Source organism: Garra rufa, chromosome 24, assembly GCF_049309525.1.
Source record: "Garra rufa chromosome 24, GarRuf1.0, whole genome shotgun sequence".
NCBI classification, from domain to species: Eukaryota; Metazoa; Chordata; class Actinopteri; order Cypriniformes; family Cyprinidae; genus Garra; species Garra rufa.
The window spans coordinates 5565108-5584059 of NC_133384.1; positions in this window are offsets into that span (position 1 = coordinate 5565108).

Consider the following 18952-nt stretch of genomic DNA (forward strand, 5'->3'; position numbering starts at 1 on the left):
TCATCTTCCAGTCTAATCAATCTAGTGCCCTCACTCCACAGCAGGTGAAGGCCTTGTGCTTTTCTGTTTGGGGGCAATATATGAGTGAGTTCAGTTACAGCTACAAAAAAAAGACAGTGTCCACAAATCTGAGAATTTAATGTCTTCATACCTTGCCAGTCAGTTTGAGACCTATGTGAGATCTGAAACTCTAGAAGAGTCACATGAAAAATCTCCATTTAAACTCATTGCTGCCTAAGACACAGTTGAAATTAAAGAGATCTCATTTGTGATTTTTCATTTCTGTTTTTTGTGCAGATGTTAACGTACCTCGGCTGTGATCTGCCAGGGAAGGCAGCAGTAGTGAACGAGTAGAGTGTGTGTGTGTGTGTGTGTGTGAAGGGTATGACTGCCCTCCTACAGACACCTCCTGATGTGATGACAAGTTCTGAAGGCCTCCTGCACAGCGTGAAGCCCCCAGCCCCAGACATCTGAAGCATCTCCTGCCCCGCCTGAGCAAAAAACTTACACAGCTAAACGTTTTGTACTCTATCCACGTGTTCCCTTGCTCGCTCGCTCACTTCCCTCTCTCTCTCTCTCTCTCTCTCTCTCTCTCTGAGTTCTGATACTCTCTGAACAGAAATGAACAAAACAAAAAGCATGCATGACTAATGGCTCAGTCCAAATATATGCAATTTCATGACATAATCGGACAAAACCTATAAAGAACATGTCTAGGTCAAATTTCAACACGGAATTTTATGTATTGCATTTCTCATCTTATCTTTATGTACTTCATTTTTAATTTGGTCTAAGTTTTGTCTTATTTTATGTCTCATTTTTATATTTTTTTTTGTGTGTAAATTCAGCGTATTTTATTTCTCATTTTATGGCCATATTTTATTTGTCCCTTTTTCTCATTTTGTCTCATTTTGCCTAATTTTACGTTTCGTTTTTAGAGGGTTATGTCTCATTTTTATGTATTGCATTTCTCATTTTATCTTTATTTACTTCATTTCTAATTTGGTCTAAGTTTTGTCTTATTTTATGTCTCATTTATATATATTGCATTTCTCCTTTTGGGTAGTTTCAGTGTATTTTATTTGTCCCTTTTTTCTCATTTTGTTTCATTATTAAAGATTTTTAGATATTTTGTGCCTCATTTTATGTAATAATTTCTCATTTTGTCTAATTGTTAGATATCTTGTGCATGCATTATTTTTTTTATTTTTTTTGTCTCAGTTTTGGATATTGTGTCTCATTTGTATGCGTTCATTTTTCATTTTGCCTCATTTTATGTATTGCATTTCTCATTTTATCTTTATATATATATATTATCTTTTATATATTTTATTTCCCTTTTTGTGTAATTTCAGTGTATTTTATTTCTCATTTTATATCTCATTTTTAGAGATTTTATGTCTCGTTTTATGTATTTAATTTCTCATTTTCTCTCACTATATATCTCATTGTTAGATATATTTCATTTTATGTTATTTTGTCCCATTTTTGTGTGACAAAATTTGTTTTTTGTGTAATTTTATATCTCATTTCAGTGCATTTCATTTCTCATTTTGTCTAATTGTTAGATATTTTTCATTTTATGTAATTTCTATGTTTTAGTTTGTATGTTAAAAATTTATGTAATTTATTTCTATTTTGTATGTATTTATTAATTTATGTTTTTTTATCTTGCATTTTTAGATATTTTGTGCCTCATTTTATGTATTAATTTCTAATTTTGTCTTAGTTTTAGATAGTTTGTGTCTCATTTGTATACATATTTTTTTAATTTTGCCTCATTTAATGTCTCATTTTATGTATTGCATTTCTTGTTTTATCTTATTTACTTCATGTCTAATTTGGTCTAAGTTTTGTGTCCATATTTTATGTCCCTTTTTCTCATTTTGTCTCATTTTTAGAGGATTTATGTCTCATTTTATGTATTTAATTTCTCATTTTGTCTTACTTTATGTCCCATTGTTAGATGGTTTTCATTTTGTTATTTTGTCTAATTTTATTATGTATTTTATTTTCTCTTTTTGTGTAATTTTATGTCTCATGTCAGTGCATTTCATTTCTCATTTCTCTCGTTGTTGGATATTTTTCATTTTGTGTCATTTCTATGTTTTATTTGTCATTTTGTCTTATTTTATGTCAAATTTTTATGTATTTTATTTCTATTTCTATGTACTTTTTCTCATTTTGTCTCATTGTTAGATATTTTGTCCCTCATTTTATGTATTAATTTCTCATTTTGTCTCATTTTTAGATATTTTGTGCCTCATTTTATGTATTAATTTCTCATTTTGTCTCATTGTTAGATATTTTGTCCCACATTTTATGTATTAATTTCTCATTTTGTCTCATTTTTAGATATTTTGTGTCTCGTTTGTATGCGCTATTTTTTCATTTTGTCACATTTTATGTCTCGTTTTTAGAGGGTTATGTTTCATTTTATGTATTGCATTTCTCATTTTATCTTGATTTACTTAATTTCTAACCTGGTATAGGTTTTGTCTCATTTTTATATATTTTATTTGTCCTTTTCTCTCATTTTGTCTAATTTTTAGAGGTTTTATGTCTCATTTTATGTATTTAATTTCTCATTTCATCTCACTTTATGTCTCATTGTTAGATATTTTTCATTTTATGTCATTTCTATGTGTTTTATTTGTCATTTTGTCTTCATTTATGTACATTTTTATGTATTTTATTTGTCTTTTCTCTGTATTTTATTTCTTATTTTATGTCATTTTTTTAGATTCTCTCTTCTTATTTTTAGATATTTTGTCTCGTTTGTATGCATTTTTTTCATTTTGTCTAATTTTTAGATATTTTGTCTCTCATTTGTATGCATTCATTTTTCATTTTGCCTCATTTTGTGTCTCATTTTAGAGGTTTATGTCTTATTTTATGTATTGCATTTCTCATCTTATCTTTATATACTTCATTTCTAATTTATGTCTTATTTTATTTCTCATTTGTATATATTTTATTTCTCTTTTTGTGTAATTTCAGTGTATTTTATTACATTTTATTTATCATTTTATGTAAATTTTTATGTTTAATTTGTCCTTTTTTTCATTTTGTCTCATTTTTAGATATTAATTTTAGATTTTGTCTCATTTTATGTCTCCTTTTATGCTTTCTTGTAAAGTATTCTCACATTCCCGTATTCTGATTTCCTAGCTGTTGCCTCAGCTCGTGTCTCTCTGAGCACATCGGTTGGCTTAGAGAATCAGAATGAGTAGAAGAGAAGTAAAGTCAAGGGGTGAGAGGCCAGGACAACTGCTCACAGTCAGTGTTGTTTAAACCGCCGCCCACCTGCATTCAGCCTATAGGCCGTCTTCTGAGTGCTGCAGATGATTGACAGGTGGAATGTGCCGTTTGGTGGCCGTATGGGTGGAAGGAAAGAAGGGGAGGTGGAAGGAAGACCAAATGACACCAATTAGCATATTGGGGGAAACGTTTCGTCTCCCTGATGTTTGATAAAGCTGAAGGGTTGTAGATTTCACATATCTATCATTCATGTCAGGATCTGACCAAATGCCTGCTAAACAACAAATGTATATGGTACATATACTGTCTGTACATAAGTCTCTTCTGCTCACCAAGGATTGCGAGTTTATATACCAATTCTGAGAAAAAAAGTCACAATCATTTATATCTCACAAACAAAAGTTTATATCTCGCAATTCTGACTTTATAACTTACAATTCTTAGAAAAAAAGGCAGAATTATGAGACATAATCCTGTAATCTCAAGAAAAAAAAAAATCTGATTTGTAAGTTTATATCTCGCAATTCTGACTTTATAACTCGCAAATGTGCATATCTCACAATTCTAAGAAAAAAAAGCCAGAATTTTGAGACATAAACTTGCAATTGCAAGAAAAAAATGATACAAACTTGCAATTCTGAGAAAAAAAATCACAATCGTGAGATAAACACACACAATTCTGAGCAAAAAAAGTCAAATTTCTGAGTTTATGTCTCTCAATTCTGACTTTATAACTTGCAATTGCGAGTTTATATCTCACAAGTCTGAGAAAAATTCACAATTGCGAGATATAAACAATTTGGAGAAAAACAGCGACAGTCGCAAGATAAAACTTCACAATTCTGAGCAAAAAATGTGCAATCACGGATTATAATTTCTGAGAAAAAAGTCACAATTGCCAGATATAAACTCACAGTTCTGAGAAAAAAAAATGACAATTGTGAGATATAAACACACTTCTGAGAAAAAAAGTGATAATCGCGAGATATAAACTCACAATTTTGAGAAAAAAAAGTGACAATTGTGAGGTTTAAACACACTTCTGAGAAAAAAAAGTGACAATTGCGAGATATACACTCACAATTCTGAGTAAAAAAAGTCACATTTCTGACTTTATAACTCGCAATTGCGAGTTTATATTTCACAATTCTGAAAAAAGTCACAATCACGACATATAAACTCGCAATTCTGACTTTATCTCACGATTGTGAGTTTAAATCACAATTCTGAGAAAAACAGTCACAGTCACAAGATATAAACCCGCAATTCTGAGGAAAAAAGTCACAATTGCCAGAAATAAACTCGCAATTCAGAGAAACAAGTCACAGTTCCAATATAGAAACTTGCAATTCTGAGAAAAAAAGTCAGATTTGCTAGTTTATATCTTGCAATTGGGAGTTTGTATCACACAATTCTGAGAAAAAAAGTCACAATCGCGAGATATAAACTCACAATTCTAAGAAAAACAGCCACAGTCGCAATATATAAAACCGAAATTCTGAGGAAAAAGGTCACAATTGCCAGATATAAACTCACAATTCTAAGAAAAATTTGTGAATTTATATCTCACAATTCTGATTTTATAACTCACAATTGTGAGTTTATATCTCACATTTCTGAATAAAGTCACAAACGTGATATAAACTTGCAATTCTGACTTTAACTCACAATTGTGATTTTATATCACAATTCCGAGAAAAGGTCACAATTGCGAGATCTAAACTCGCGATTCTAAGAAAAAATTATTAATTTATATTTCGCAATTGTGACTTTATAACTCGCAGTTGGGAGTTTATATCTCACAATTCTGAAAAAAGTCACAAGATCTAAACAATTCTGAGAAAAACAGTCACAGTCGCAAGATATAAACTCGCAGTTCTGAGGAAAAAAGTCGCAATTGCAGAATATAAACTTGCAATTCTAATAAAACAAGTCACAATCGCCGGATATAAGCTCGCAGTTCAGAGAAACAAGTTACAGTTCCAAAATAGAAACAATTCTGAGAAAAAAAAAATCTGATTTGCTAGTTTATATCTCACAATTGTGAGTTTGTATCACACAATTTTGAGAAAAAAAGTCACAATCGTGAAATATAAACTCCTAATTCTTACAAAAAAAAGTGACAGTTGCAAGATATACATTCGCAATTCTAAGTAAAAAAGGAACAATTTCTGAGTTTATATCTCGCAATTCTGACTTTATAACTTACAATTGCGAGTTTATATCTCACAAGTCTGAGAAAAATTCACAATTGCGAGATATAAACAATTTGGAGAAAAACAGCGACAGTCGCAAGATAAAACTTCACAATTCTGAGCAAAAAATGTGCAATCACGGAATATTAAATTCTAAGAAAAAAGTCACAATTGCCAGATATAAACTCACAGTTCTGAGGAAAAAAAATGACAATTGTGAGATATAAACACACTTCTGAGAAAAAAAGTGATAATCGCGAGATATAAACTCACAATTTTGAGAAAAAAAAGTGACAATTGTGAGGTTTAAACACACTTCTGAGAAAAAAAGTGACAATTGCGAGATATACACTCACAATTCTGAGTAAAAAAAGTCACATTTCTGACTTTATAACTCGCAATTGCGAGTTTATATTTCACAATTCTGAAAAAAGTCACAATCACGACATAAACTCGCAATTCTGACTTTATCTCACAATTGTGAGTTTAAATCACAATTCTGAGAAAAACAGTCACAGTCACAAGATATAAACCCGCAATTCTGAGGAAAAAAGTCACAACTGCCAGAAATAAACTCGCAATTCAGAGAAACAAGTCACAGTTCCAATGTAGAAACTTGCAATTCTGAGAAAAAAAGTCAGATTTGCTAGTTTATATCTTGCAATTGGGAGTTTGTATCACACAATTCTGAGAACTAAAAAAGTCACAATCGCGAGATATAAACTCACAGTTCTGAGAAAAAAGTGACAATTGTGAGATATAAACTCAAAATTCGGAGAAAAAAGTCACAATTGCGAGATACAAACTCACAATTCTGAGAAAAAGTCACAATTGTGAGATCTAAACAATTCTAAGAAAAACAGTCACAGTCGCAATATATAAAACCGAAATTCTGAGGAAAAAGGTCACAATTGCCAGATATAAACTCACAATTCTAAGAAAAATTTGTGAATTTATATCTCACAATTCTGATTTTATAACTCACAATTGTGAGTTTATATCTCACAATTCTGAATAAAGTCACAAACGGGATATAAACTTGCAATTCTGACTTTAACTCACAATTGTGATTTTATATCACAATTCCGAGAAAAGGTCACAATTGCGAGATCTAAACTCGCGATTCTAAGAAAAAATTATGAATTTATATTTCGCAATTGTGACTTTATAACTCGCAGTTGGGAGTTTATATCTCACAATTCTGAAAAAAGTCACAATCACGAGATATAAACTTGCACTTCTGATTTTAACTCACAATTGTGAGTTTATTTCACAATTCTGAGAAAAAGTCACAAGATATAAACAATTCTGAGAAAAACAGTCACAGTCGCAAGATATAAACTCGCAATTCTGAGGAAAAAAGTCGCAATTGCAGAATATAAACTTGCAATTCTAAGAAAAAAAAGTCACAATCGCCAGATATAAGCTCGCAGTTCAGAGAAACAAGTTACAGTTCCAAAACAGAAACAATTCTGAAAAAAAAAAAAAAATCTGATTTGCTAGTTTATATCTCACAATTGTGAGTTTGTATCACACAATTCTGAGAAAAAAAGTCACAATCGTGAAATATAAACTCCTAATTCTTACAAAAAAAAGTGACAGTTGCAAGATATACATTCGCAATTCTAAGTAAAAAAGGAACAATTTCTGAGTTTATATCTCGCAATTCTGAAAAAAGTCACAATCGCGAGATATAACCTTGCAATTCTGACTTTAAAGGTGCCATAGAATGGAAAACTGTATTGTACCTTGGCATAGTTAAATAATAACAGTTCAGTACATGGACATGACATACTGTGAGTCTCAAACACCACCATTTCCTCCTTCTTATATAAATCTGGTATTTGCAAAAGACCACCGAAAAATAGATCAATTCCAACATAACACAGACTATTACGCAATAGTCCCGATCGTTAATAGTTACGCCCCCAACATTTGCATCGCCCAATCATCATTAACGTCAGCACATCAGTAAAATAAGGCGACCCCCTGAAGGGACATGGTTAGCTTAATGCTAGCGGTAGCCTGTACATAAGATTTCACTTACCACATAAAGAGATGGTTGAGAGATGACTGCGCTGATGATGATGAATGACGGGGAAATGACTGTGCTGATGATGGCGAATGATTTACAGATCCTGAGTATCATTGACAAGCATCTAACCTTGAGTGGTAAGTAGTCACTGCAATATAACTTTACACAGAGCACATGCGATCACAATAGTGAGAGTAAAATGTTGTCAATTTAAAACGGCAGATTCAACAATAAATATATATTTCCTTCATGTGTGAGCTATTGAGATGAGCAGCTCTGTGAAACAGCCAATCAGAGCAGAGCCCCTCATTAATATTCACAGACCTTCCAAATAAGGCAATAACAGAGCATTTCATTCTAGGGACAAATCCTAGAGTTGTAAATGGACCTGTAAAACCATTTCTGGAGAATTTGTGCCCTTTCCTATGCCATATACCTTCTATGTAGATATCAGAGAACAATTTAAAATATTGTTTCAATGCATTCTATGGCACCTTTAACTCACAATTGTGAGTTCATATCACAATTCTGAGGAAAAAGTAACAATTGCGAGATATAAACAATTCTGAGAAAAACAATTACAGTCGCAAAATATAAACTCTCAATTCAGAGGAAAAAAGATGCAATTGCCAGATATAAACTCGCAATTCAAAAAAAAAAAAAAAAAAAGCCCAATTCGTGGATTTATGATTTTAATGATTTTTTATGAGACATAAACTTGCTATCGCAAGAAAAAAAGAGATACAAACTTGCAATTCTAAGGAAAAAAGTCGCAAATGCAGAAAATAAACTGGAAAATTTGTGAATTTATATCTCAGAATTATGGACAAAAAAGGCAGAATTGCGAGATAAAAAGTTGTTAAACTTCACTACAAATCACATATTATCCTGTTAACCTCACAAAAATACTGTTTACGCAAACATTGTTTTGTTCTGAAAGGCAAAAGAGAGTGTCAGGTGTTTAGCTAAAGATTTTAGCCTTTTGCGCTATACACTTCTTCTATTGTGTCTCGACTCCTGAATCGACATTCGTTCAGAAACTCTATCTCAGTCATAGCGTCTTAATCAGCAAATGGAGCCTGATCCTCAATCACCTCACACCTCCTCTCTCTCTCTGCCCTTTGAATTGAAATGGTGCGTAAACAAATTCAATCTAACCTGCATTGTGCCCAACTCAGGGGGAGACAAAGCTGAGTGCTTCAAATGGCATGGCAGTATTGGTTTTAGGTGCAAAAGATGGTGCAGGAGTCTGCTTTTGGTAGTAATCCAGGCTTATTTGTGTTTAGAGTGAATTACAGTCATTCTCAGGGAGACAGACTGACTGACTAGAGCCGCTCGGTGTAAACCGCCCAGACCACCAGGATGGAGTCAAGATAGACGTGCTGATCTTACATCTGATGACTCAGAGGTCTGAAAAATGATGATAAGGCACTTGTAATTGCTGATATGCCTGAGGACGTTTAAAGGAGCCATTCACAAGTTAAAATTATAACATTAGTTTAGTTTTGCACCCTCATGTCACACAAAACTAGCAACGGTAATTGCAAGGAATTTAACCATAAATCTAGTTCCTATTCCACTTGACGATTCCGTTTCTGTCTATGAGAAAAGAATGGACAGTGAATGGATTATTGTGTATGTTATAATAAAAAAGAATGTTTATTTGTAAATAAATAAGCAAACAAATAAATAAATAAATAAATAATGTTTTAAAAGTTATTACAAGGTTATTTATTTATTAAACAATTAAATAAACATCAAATAAATAAATATTTGATTTTGATTTTTAATGGATAAAAAGTTACAATTTTCACTGATTATTGTGAATTTTATTTTTAAATAATTTGATTTATTTATAATAATAATAATAATAATAATAAATATGTATTTTTTACAGTCAGTTAATTTTTGTAATAGATAAAAAGTTAAATTTCTTATTTTTATTATTTATTTTCACTGATTATTGTGTTATTATTTGTTTAATAAAATAATTTAGTTTATAAATAAATAACGTTTTTACAATCAGTTAATTTTTAATAGATAACAAGTTTTTCACTGATTATTGTGTTTATGTTATAATAAAAATAATTTGGTTTATTTACTTATTTATAAATAAATAATGTAAATAAATAAATAATAATAAACAAATATATTAAAACACATATTTATTTATTTATTTGTAAAATGTAAAATGGATTGTGAATATTGACGTCAAGAGTTTTTTGACTAGGAAATGACAATAAGTGGCTGTCATATTTTTTACATGACAAAAAAAGTACCATGATAGGCTCAAATGTAAGTTTATATACATGTACAAGATTTATCCTGTTCTGTCTAATTGGATTGAACTGTTACAGTTGAGATTCAGTAGATGGTTGCGTCTCATTTGTTTCAGAGTGTGTGGAGTGAGTAATAGCTGCAGTTGGGTGTGTGGTCATCAGCGTCTGCATCTATTGTGTGTATAGTGCAGTCGTCTGCTGTCAGGGAGGGTGTGGAGCCCAAATGAACACACTACACCTCCAACCATTTCCTGTCCTGCACGCTCGGCCGGCAGGGCCGTCGCCAAGACTCACCGTCTCCCTGGATACGGCCCAACAGGGTGCGGTGGACTGTCTGCACGGGACCACTGGGAGAATCCTGGACCCGCGCCAGACCACAGATATGAGCAAGAACAGGGATTCGATTTTACCGTCTTGTCAATGTGACAAAAGGCCAGACAGTTGTTTTAGTGTGTTTTCTTTTTCTTTTTTCCCTATGAAATTCATAGCGGCGTTTGAATAATACCACCATTGTTGCTTTTGCCCAAGTCATTGTTTTTGTTATTATTTCTCCAGTGCTACATCACATAATCCTGGAAACTGTGGCAGAACTGTGTCTCACTGCCAGGTTTATATAGTAATGTAATACAAATAACAGAAATAAAAAGAGAAAATTAAATGGAAATGCATTTTAGAGGGTTATTGTAAGAAGGGATAAACTTAGGTACACATCATGCGGCTTTTTAAAGATAGAGATAGATACACCAAATTAAAAAATAAATAAATAAAAAATAAAAAGTTTAAAAAATGGCCATTGTGACTTTTTATCTCATAATAAAAAAACTTATTTTCACAGTTCAATTCGGAGTTTGTTTCTCAGAAGTTTTTAAATAAAAAAAAAATATATATATATATTTATTTATTTTTATTTTATTTTTTTGCAAACACTCAAATGTATGGAAGCCTGTTTTGCCGAAAGGTCATTGTGACTTTTTATCTCATAATTCTGACTTATTTCTCAGAACTGTGAGTTTCTATCTTGCAATTCTGAAAAACAAAAAAGGTTTATCAGTAACATTTTGAATTTTTTCCTCAGAGTTCTGACTTTACATCTTAGAATTTTAAGTTTACATCTCACAATATTTGTTTATTTGTTTCTGCAACAGAATAAATAATAATAATAAAATCATAAAGTAATACAGCTTTTGTCTGGCAATTCAGAAAGTCGGAATTCTGATATGTAGATTTAGAAAGAAAAGTCAGAATTGTAAGAAAAAATTGCAATATTTTATTTTTATTTTTATTTTTTGCAAACACCCAAATGTATAGAAGCCTGTTTTGCCGAATAATAAATAAATAATAAAAAAGGTCATTGTGACTTTTTAACTCATAATTCTGATTTATTTCTCAGAACTGTGAGTTTCTATCTTACAATTCTAAAAAGTTTTGGAACAAATCAGAATAGCACAATATAAACTCATAATTTTTTTTCCTCACAATTCTGAGTTTACATCTCACAATATCTGTTTGTTAGTTTGTTTGTGAAAAATAAAGTTTCAGAACAAATCAGAATTGTAAACTCAGAACTGTTATTTTTTTCCTCACAATTCTGATTTAACATCTTGCAATACTGACTTTTTTGTTTGTTTGTTTATATCCGTAACAAAATAATTAAAAAAAAGTAATTGTGATGTTTCATCTCACAAATTAATTTTTTTTCAGAAAGTCAGAATTCTGAAATAGAAATTGGTCAAATGTCAGAGTGTGAGCTATATAGATGCAATGGCAATTATTTTATTTTATTTTTAGGATGCTGCAACGTGATCTCATGATAATTTGTATGTATTTTACGTAAAATGTGGATCTACAAAACGTACATTTACTTACGTTTTTCCAGACACTAAAACGTACAATACTGGCGTATTTACAGCATCTAAACGTACAAATACATACGTAGTTTTAGCATTTTAACGTACAATACTGACGTATTGACGACACCTAAAAAACAAATCCTTACAAATCCTGAAATCGCGACATTAATTTCATTATTATTGTTTTTAGTTGTCATACCAATGCCCTTATGTTTTCAATTGTATTATTAAATAGTTTAATTGTTTATTTAATATGAAATTATACCATTTAAATCTGTTCTGTGTGATTTCTGCTGCCAGCTCGTTTCCAAGAATAGGTATAATGTTAAACAAGACTACACTTTAAATCCTTAAAATAAATAAACTTACTGCAATCGTTTAACCATTCGTGTAATATTAACTTCGTTTGCGGTGGTGGGAGTCGTGGGACACAAAAAGGCGTTTTCTCCGACATTCTGTGACTAACAATAGAACCATAAAATACACCGAACACGCACCATAATTACAAAATGAAACAATTTTATTTGTGCGCTGTAATCCGGATCTTCAGAATCCATAAGATTGCGAGGAACAGACCCAAAATCAAGCCTTTATCCGTCGATCTTCATCTCCATCCCGAGCGGCTGTTGACAGTTTTGCAATAAATGATTGTGATTGCACTTTTATCTCTGTCATGTTTTTCTTTATTACTGTACAGAGATGGCTAACGTTAGGTTTAGAGGTAGGAGTGGGATCAGCGACTATAAAAATATATATTTGTATGCCATATTGTTACTAAAATGGTAATGTCCCTGCATATTTTGGTCAGTTACGTTTTATATCCTTTATATTCTCTAAAACATGGGTAGGTTTAGGTTTGGAGGTAGGTTAAGGGGGCTAAAAATCTAAATCGCTTATTAATAAAATGATGAAAAAAGCATTGATACGAATGTCTCAATAAAATAAAAGATACGTAAATATTTTACGTTTATTAGCTAAAAATACGTAGCTATGTGTACATTTTAAAAGTTGAAATACGTCTAAATTGTACGTTTTAGCATCAATAAAAACGTACAAAAATTTACGTCTTGTGCCTCTAAAAGTTACACCCAAATGGTAGCCTGTTTACGCCAAATGAAAAAAAAAAAAAAAAAAAAAAAACTAAAAAATGTCAGAATTGTGAGATAAATAGTTGCAATGACAATAATTGTATTATTTTATTTTATTTTATTTTACTTTATTTATTTATTTTTTAGGATGCAAACACCCAAGCCTGTTTCCACCGAGGAAAAAAAAAGGTAATTGTAACATTTTATCTTTTTGCAGTTCTAAGTTCTATATCTCACAATTCGGAGTGTTTTTCTCAAAACTGTGAGTTTCTATCTTGCAATTCTGAAAAACAAAGTTTCAGAACAAATCAGAACTGCACAATATAAACTCAGAATTTAGATTTTTTTTCCTCATAGTTCAGATTTTACATCTTAGAATATTTTAAGTGAATATTTTATTGTGTGTTTACGTCACACAATATTTGTTTATTTATTTCTGCAACAGAATAAATAATAATAACAACAATAATAATAATAATAATAATAATAATAATAATAATAAGTTTTATCTTATAATTCAAAAAGTCCGAATTTTGAGCTGTAAATTAAGAAAAAAAAAGTCAGATATGTGAGATAAAAAGGTTGCATTTTTTATTTAATTTTATTTATTTATTTATTTATCAATTGATTGATTTATTGATTGATTGGTTTATTGATTTGATTTGATGCAATTATGCAATTTATGAGATGCAAACACCCAAATGTATGTAAGCCTGTTTCTGCCGAATTAAGTAAAAGGTAATTACTTTATTATCTCATAATTCTGACTTATTTCTCAGAACTTTGAGTTTCTATCTTGCAGTTCTGAAAATTAAAGTTTCAGAACAAATCCAAATTGCACAACATAAAATCTGAATTATTAGTATTTTTTTCCTTGTATTCTTTTTTTTGAGTTTTGTTTGTTTGCATCTGCAACAGAATAATAAAAAATCAAATTAAATAATAATAATAAAGTAATTGTGATGTTTTATCTCACAAATCTAGGTTTTAATCTCACAATTCAGAAAGTCGGAATTCAGAAATATTGAGAAAACAAAGTCTGAGTTTTGAGTTACAAAGTTTTTGAGATAAAAAGCCATAATTAAATTAAATTTAATTTTATTTTATTTATGTTTAGGATGCAAAAACCATCAATGTACAAATGTATGGTAGCCTGTTTTCACCGAATGTGTAAAATCATAGAAAAGATAATTGTGACTTTATATTATTTTTCCGTTTCTGAGTTTATATCTCACAATTCTGAGTTTGTTTCTCAAAACTGTGAGTTTCTATCTTTCAATTCTGAAAAACAAAGTTTCAGAACAAATCAGAATTGCACAATATACACTCGGTGTTCTTTCAAAAACGTAATATTTTAATTCTATGGCAGAAACTTGCTTCCAAACAAAAGTGTAAGGAAAATATGTTTTTAAGTTTAAGTCCTTTTTGCTTGATGGTTCCACATTTTCCACATTCAGTGTTAACTTGTCAACATCAAGTTTTTCAGAAACACATGGAACACAAATTTGCCAAGTGTTTTACGCTAAATATAAAAATCCTTTGAGGACACTTTCATAAAACGTTTAACTTTAAACTAATAAGAAACCACCTAACAACCAACCAGAACAAACTAGCAACCAGTCAGCAATGCACATTGTGGCTGCACACAATAACCAATGCTCTGATAAAAATCTGATTTTTTATTATTATAAGGAAGTTTATTCAGGCCATTGCAGGTTAGTTCTGTTTCCTGACTATCAAAGTTTCTATTCACAGTAGATCTCAGACCTCTAACCTTTGGAAAAAGCACTTACAAAGAAGCCTGCGAATAGAAATGGTCTTATCATATTTCATTGCTTTTGATTGCCACCGTATAAGCCCGGGAATACAATTAAGGCCGACTTACTGTCTATGCAAGCTGTTTTCATAAAGGCATGTAAGGCGAGCTGAAAGAATAAGCCCTTTGGCAGTGTAATTACAGGAGGAGGCTGCATTTAAATACAGTCGGCGCATGCCTCGCAGCAAATAACATGCCTCTATCCTAATTAGACCAAAAAGTCTTGATATGTGTGTGTGTTGATTTTTTTTTTTTTTTCGCCCTCTTTCTGCAGGGTGCCACTTTTTAGGCACCAAACATTGCGAGAGAAATACAAATTTCCTCGGTTGACGCCACCCCACGCACCTCGGAAGAAAAACAATCCGACTCCAAATCCCCTTATTATGGATCAGGATCCTTAAAAATCAACAAGAAGGGCTTTTTGCAGAAAACAGACGTAACATCGCCTAACAACGGCGGAATGTCATACTGCAGATCTAGGGCCTCGCCGCCAACGGCTGTCAAAAGTCGCATCAAACTCGTGTCGGCCAATTAAGAGAAATTGACATGTAGATTGCCATGCTGTCAGAGCCGGCTGCTCTCACGCTAAGCTAACAAATCACGCTGACATTTCTACATGTTTGTATTATTTAGAAGATGTTCATCAAGGCTTTTTTCTCTGCTTTTTTCAAACCCCTGCTATAAATATTCAATGTGACAACAATGCGACACGCTCAAACGTATGTGAGAGCCGATCTTGACGTGACGTGACACACAGAGAGAAAGCGCTGAATTCAATCCGCTCGTTTGATAGCTGTGAAGAGAGGCGACATTATTAATTGTAACAGAGAAAAATGAATGTATATGAACTTTATTCAGCAATGTTTTGCCACACATTCCCACAAGGCCAATTCTAATTCACAGACACTGTTGATCTTTTTCTTCTTTTTTTTTTTTTTTTTTCTCCAGCCACTGCATCATTGAGCGAGAATCTGTGAATTAATGAGCTGCAAGTAAAAGATTTAGCACATCAGATAAACTTCCTGATTATTTAATGAAGGCTTGCATTAGAGACTTGCATTATAACTGCTCACATCAATTATTTATCCTTGGAGATGCATTGTTATGTTTAGTAACTCACTAATCATGTTAGAAACATACTAGAAAAATGCTAACAACATAACTTGCTAAATATGTTAGAAACATGCTAGTAACTTGCTAATCATGTTAGAAACATGCTAGCAACTCGCTAATCATGCTAGAAACATGCTAACAACATAACAGCTTGCTAAACATGTTAGAAACATACTAGAAAAATGCTAACAACATAACAACTTGCTAAATGTGTTAGAAACATGCTAGTAACTTGCTAATCATGTTAGAAACATGCCAGCAATTCGTTAATCATGCTAGAAACATGCTAACAACATAACAACTTGCTAATCATGTTAGAAACATACTAGAAACATGCTAACAATATAACAACTTGTTAAATATGTTAGAATCATGTTAGAAACATACTAGAAACATGCTAACAATATAACAACTTGTTAAATATGTTAGAATCATGTTAGAAACATACTAGAAACATGCTAACAATATAACAACTTGTTAAATATGTTAGAAACATGTTAGTAACTTGCTAATCATGTTAGAAACATACTAGAAACATGTTAACAACATAACTTGCTAAATATGTGAGAAACATGCTAGTAACTTGCTAATCATGTTAGAAACATGCTAGCAACTCGCTAATCATGCTAGAAACATGCTAACAACATAACAACTTGCTAAACATGTTAGAAACATACTAGAAAAATGCTAACAACATAACAACTTGCTAAATATGTTAGAAACATGCTAGTAACTTGCTAATCATGTTAGAAACATGCCAGCAATTTGTTAATCATGCTAGAAACATGCTAACAACATAACAACTTGCTAATCATGTTAGAAACATACTAGAAACATGCTAACAATATAACAACTTGTTAAATATGTTAGAATCATGTTAGAAAAATAGAAACATGCTAACAATATAACAACTTGTTAAATATGTTAGAAACATGTTAGTAACTTGCTAATCATGTTAGAAACATAGAAACATGCTAACAATATAACAACTTGTTAAATATGTTAGAAACATGTTAGTAACTTGCTAATCATGTTAGAAACATACTAGAAACATGTTAACAAAATAACTTGCTAAATATGTGAGAAACATGCTAGTAACTTGCTAATCATGTTAGAAACATGCTAGCAACTCGCTAATCATGCTAGAAACATGCTAACAACATAACAACTTGCTAAACATGTTAGAAACATACTAGAAAAATGCTAACAACATAACAACTTGCTAAATATGTTAGAAACATGCTAGTAACTTGCTAATCATGTTAGAAACATGCCAGCAATTCGTTAATCATGCTAGAAACATGCTAACAACATAACAACTTGCTAATCATGTTAGAAACATACTAGAAACATGCTAACAATATAACAACTTGTTAAATATGTTAGAATCATGTTAGAAACATAGAAACATGCTAACAATATAACAACTTGTTAAATATGTTAGAAACATGTTAGTAACTTGCTAATCATGTTAGAAACATACTAGAAACATGTTAACAACATAACTTGCTAAATATGTGAGAAACATGCTAATAACTTGCTAATCATGTTAGGAACATGCTAGCAACTCGCTAATCATGCTAGAAACATGCTAACAACATAACAGCTTGCTAAACATGTTAGAAACATACTAGAAAAATGCTAACAACATAACAACTTGCTAAATATGTTAGAATCATGTTAGAAACATGCCAGCAATTTGTTAATCATGCTAGAAACATGCTAACAACATAACAATTTGCTAATCATGTTAGAAACATACTAGAAACATGTTAAATATGTTAGAAACATGTTAGTAACTTGCTAATCATGTTAGAAACATACTAGAAACAAGCTAACAATATAACAACTTGTTAAATATGTTAGAAACATGTTAGTAACTTGCTAATCATGTTAGAAACATACTAGAAACATGCTAACAACATAACAACTTGATAAACATGTTAGATACATACTAGAAACATGCTAGCAATTTGCTAATCATGCTAGAAACATGCTAAACATGTTAGAAACATGCTAGTAACTTGCTGGTCATGCTAGAAACATGCTAACAACATGATAACAACTTGCTAATCATGCTAGAAATATGCTAGAAACTTGTAAATATGCAAGATACAAGTTAGCCACGTTAACAACTTGCTAATCATGCTAGAAACATGCTAGCAACTTGCTAATAATGTCAACAACTTGCTAGTAACATGTTAATCATGCTAGAAACATGCTAATAACTCTCTAACCATGTTAACAACATGCTAACAACATGCTAATCATGTTAGCAGCATGTTAGCAACATGCGAATCATGTTATTAACATGGTAGTAACATGCTAATCATATTAGCAACATGCTAATGACATGCTAATCATGCTAACAATATCATAGTGACATGCTAGTCATGCTAGAAACATGTTAGTAACTTGTTAATCATGCTAATCATGCTAACAGCATGTTAATCATGTTAAAACATGACAACAATGTGACGCACTCAAACGTATGTGACGTGACATAGGCTACAGAGAGAAAGTGCTGAATTCAATCCGCATGTTGAAGTCTGTTTGATAGCCGTGAAGAGAGGCGACATTATTAATTGTAACAGAGAAAAAAGAACGTATATGAACTTTATTCAGCAATGTTTTGTCACACATTCCCACAAGGCCAATACTAATTCACAGACACTGTTGATTTTTTTCTTCTTTTTTTTTTTTTTTTTTTTTTCTCCAGCCACTGCATCATTGAGCGAGAATCTGTGAATTAATGAGCTGCAAGTAAAAGATTTAGCACAGATAACCTTCCTGATTATTTAATGAAGGCTTGCATTAGAGACTTGCATTATAACTGCTCACATCAATTATTTATCCTTGGAGATGCATTGTTATGTTTAGTAACTCGCTAATCATGTTAGAAACATACTAGAAACATGCTAGCAACTCGCTAATCATGCTAGAAACATGCTAACAACATAACATCTTGCTAAACATGTTAGAAACATACTAGAAAAATGCTAACAATATAACAACTTGTTAAATATGTTAGAAACATGTTAGTAACTTATTAATCATGTTAGAAACATACTAGAAACATGCTAACAATATAACAACTTGTTAAACATGTTAGATACATACTAGAAACATGCTAGCAATTCGCTAATCATGCTAGAAACATGCTAACATAACAACTTGTTAAACATGTTAAAAACATGTTAGTAACTTATTAATCATGTTAGAAACATACTAGAAACATGCTAACAATATAACAACTTGTTAAACATGTTAGATACATACTAGAAACATGCTAACAATTCGCTAATCATGCTAGAA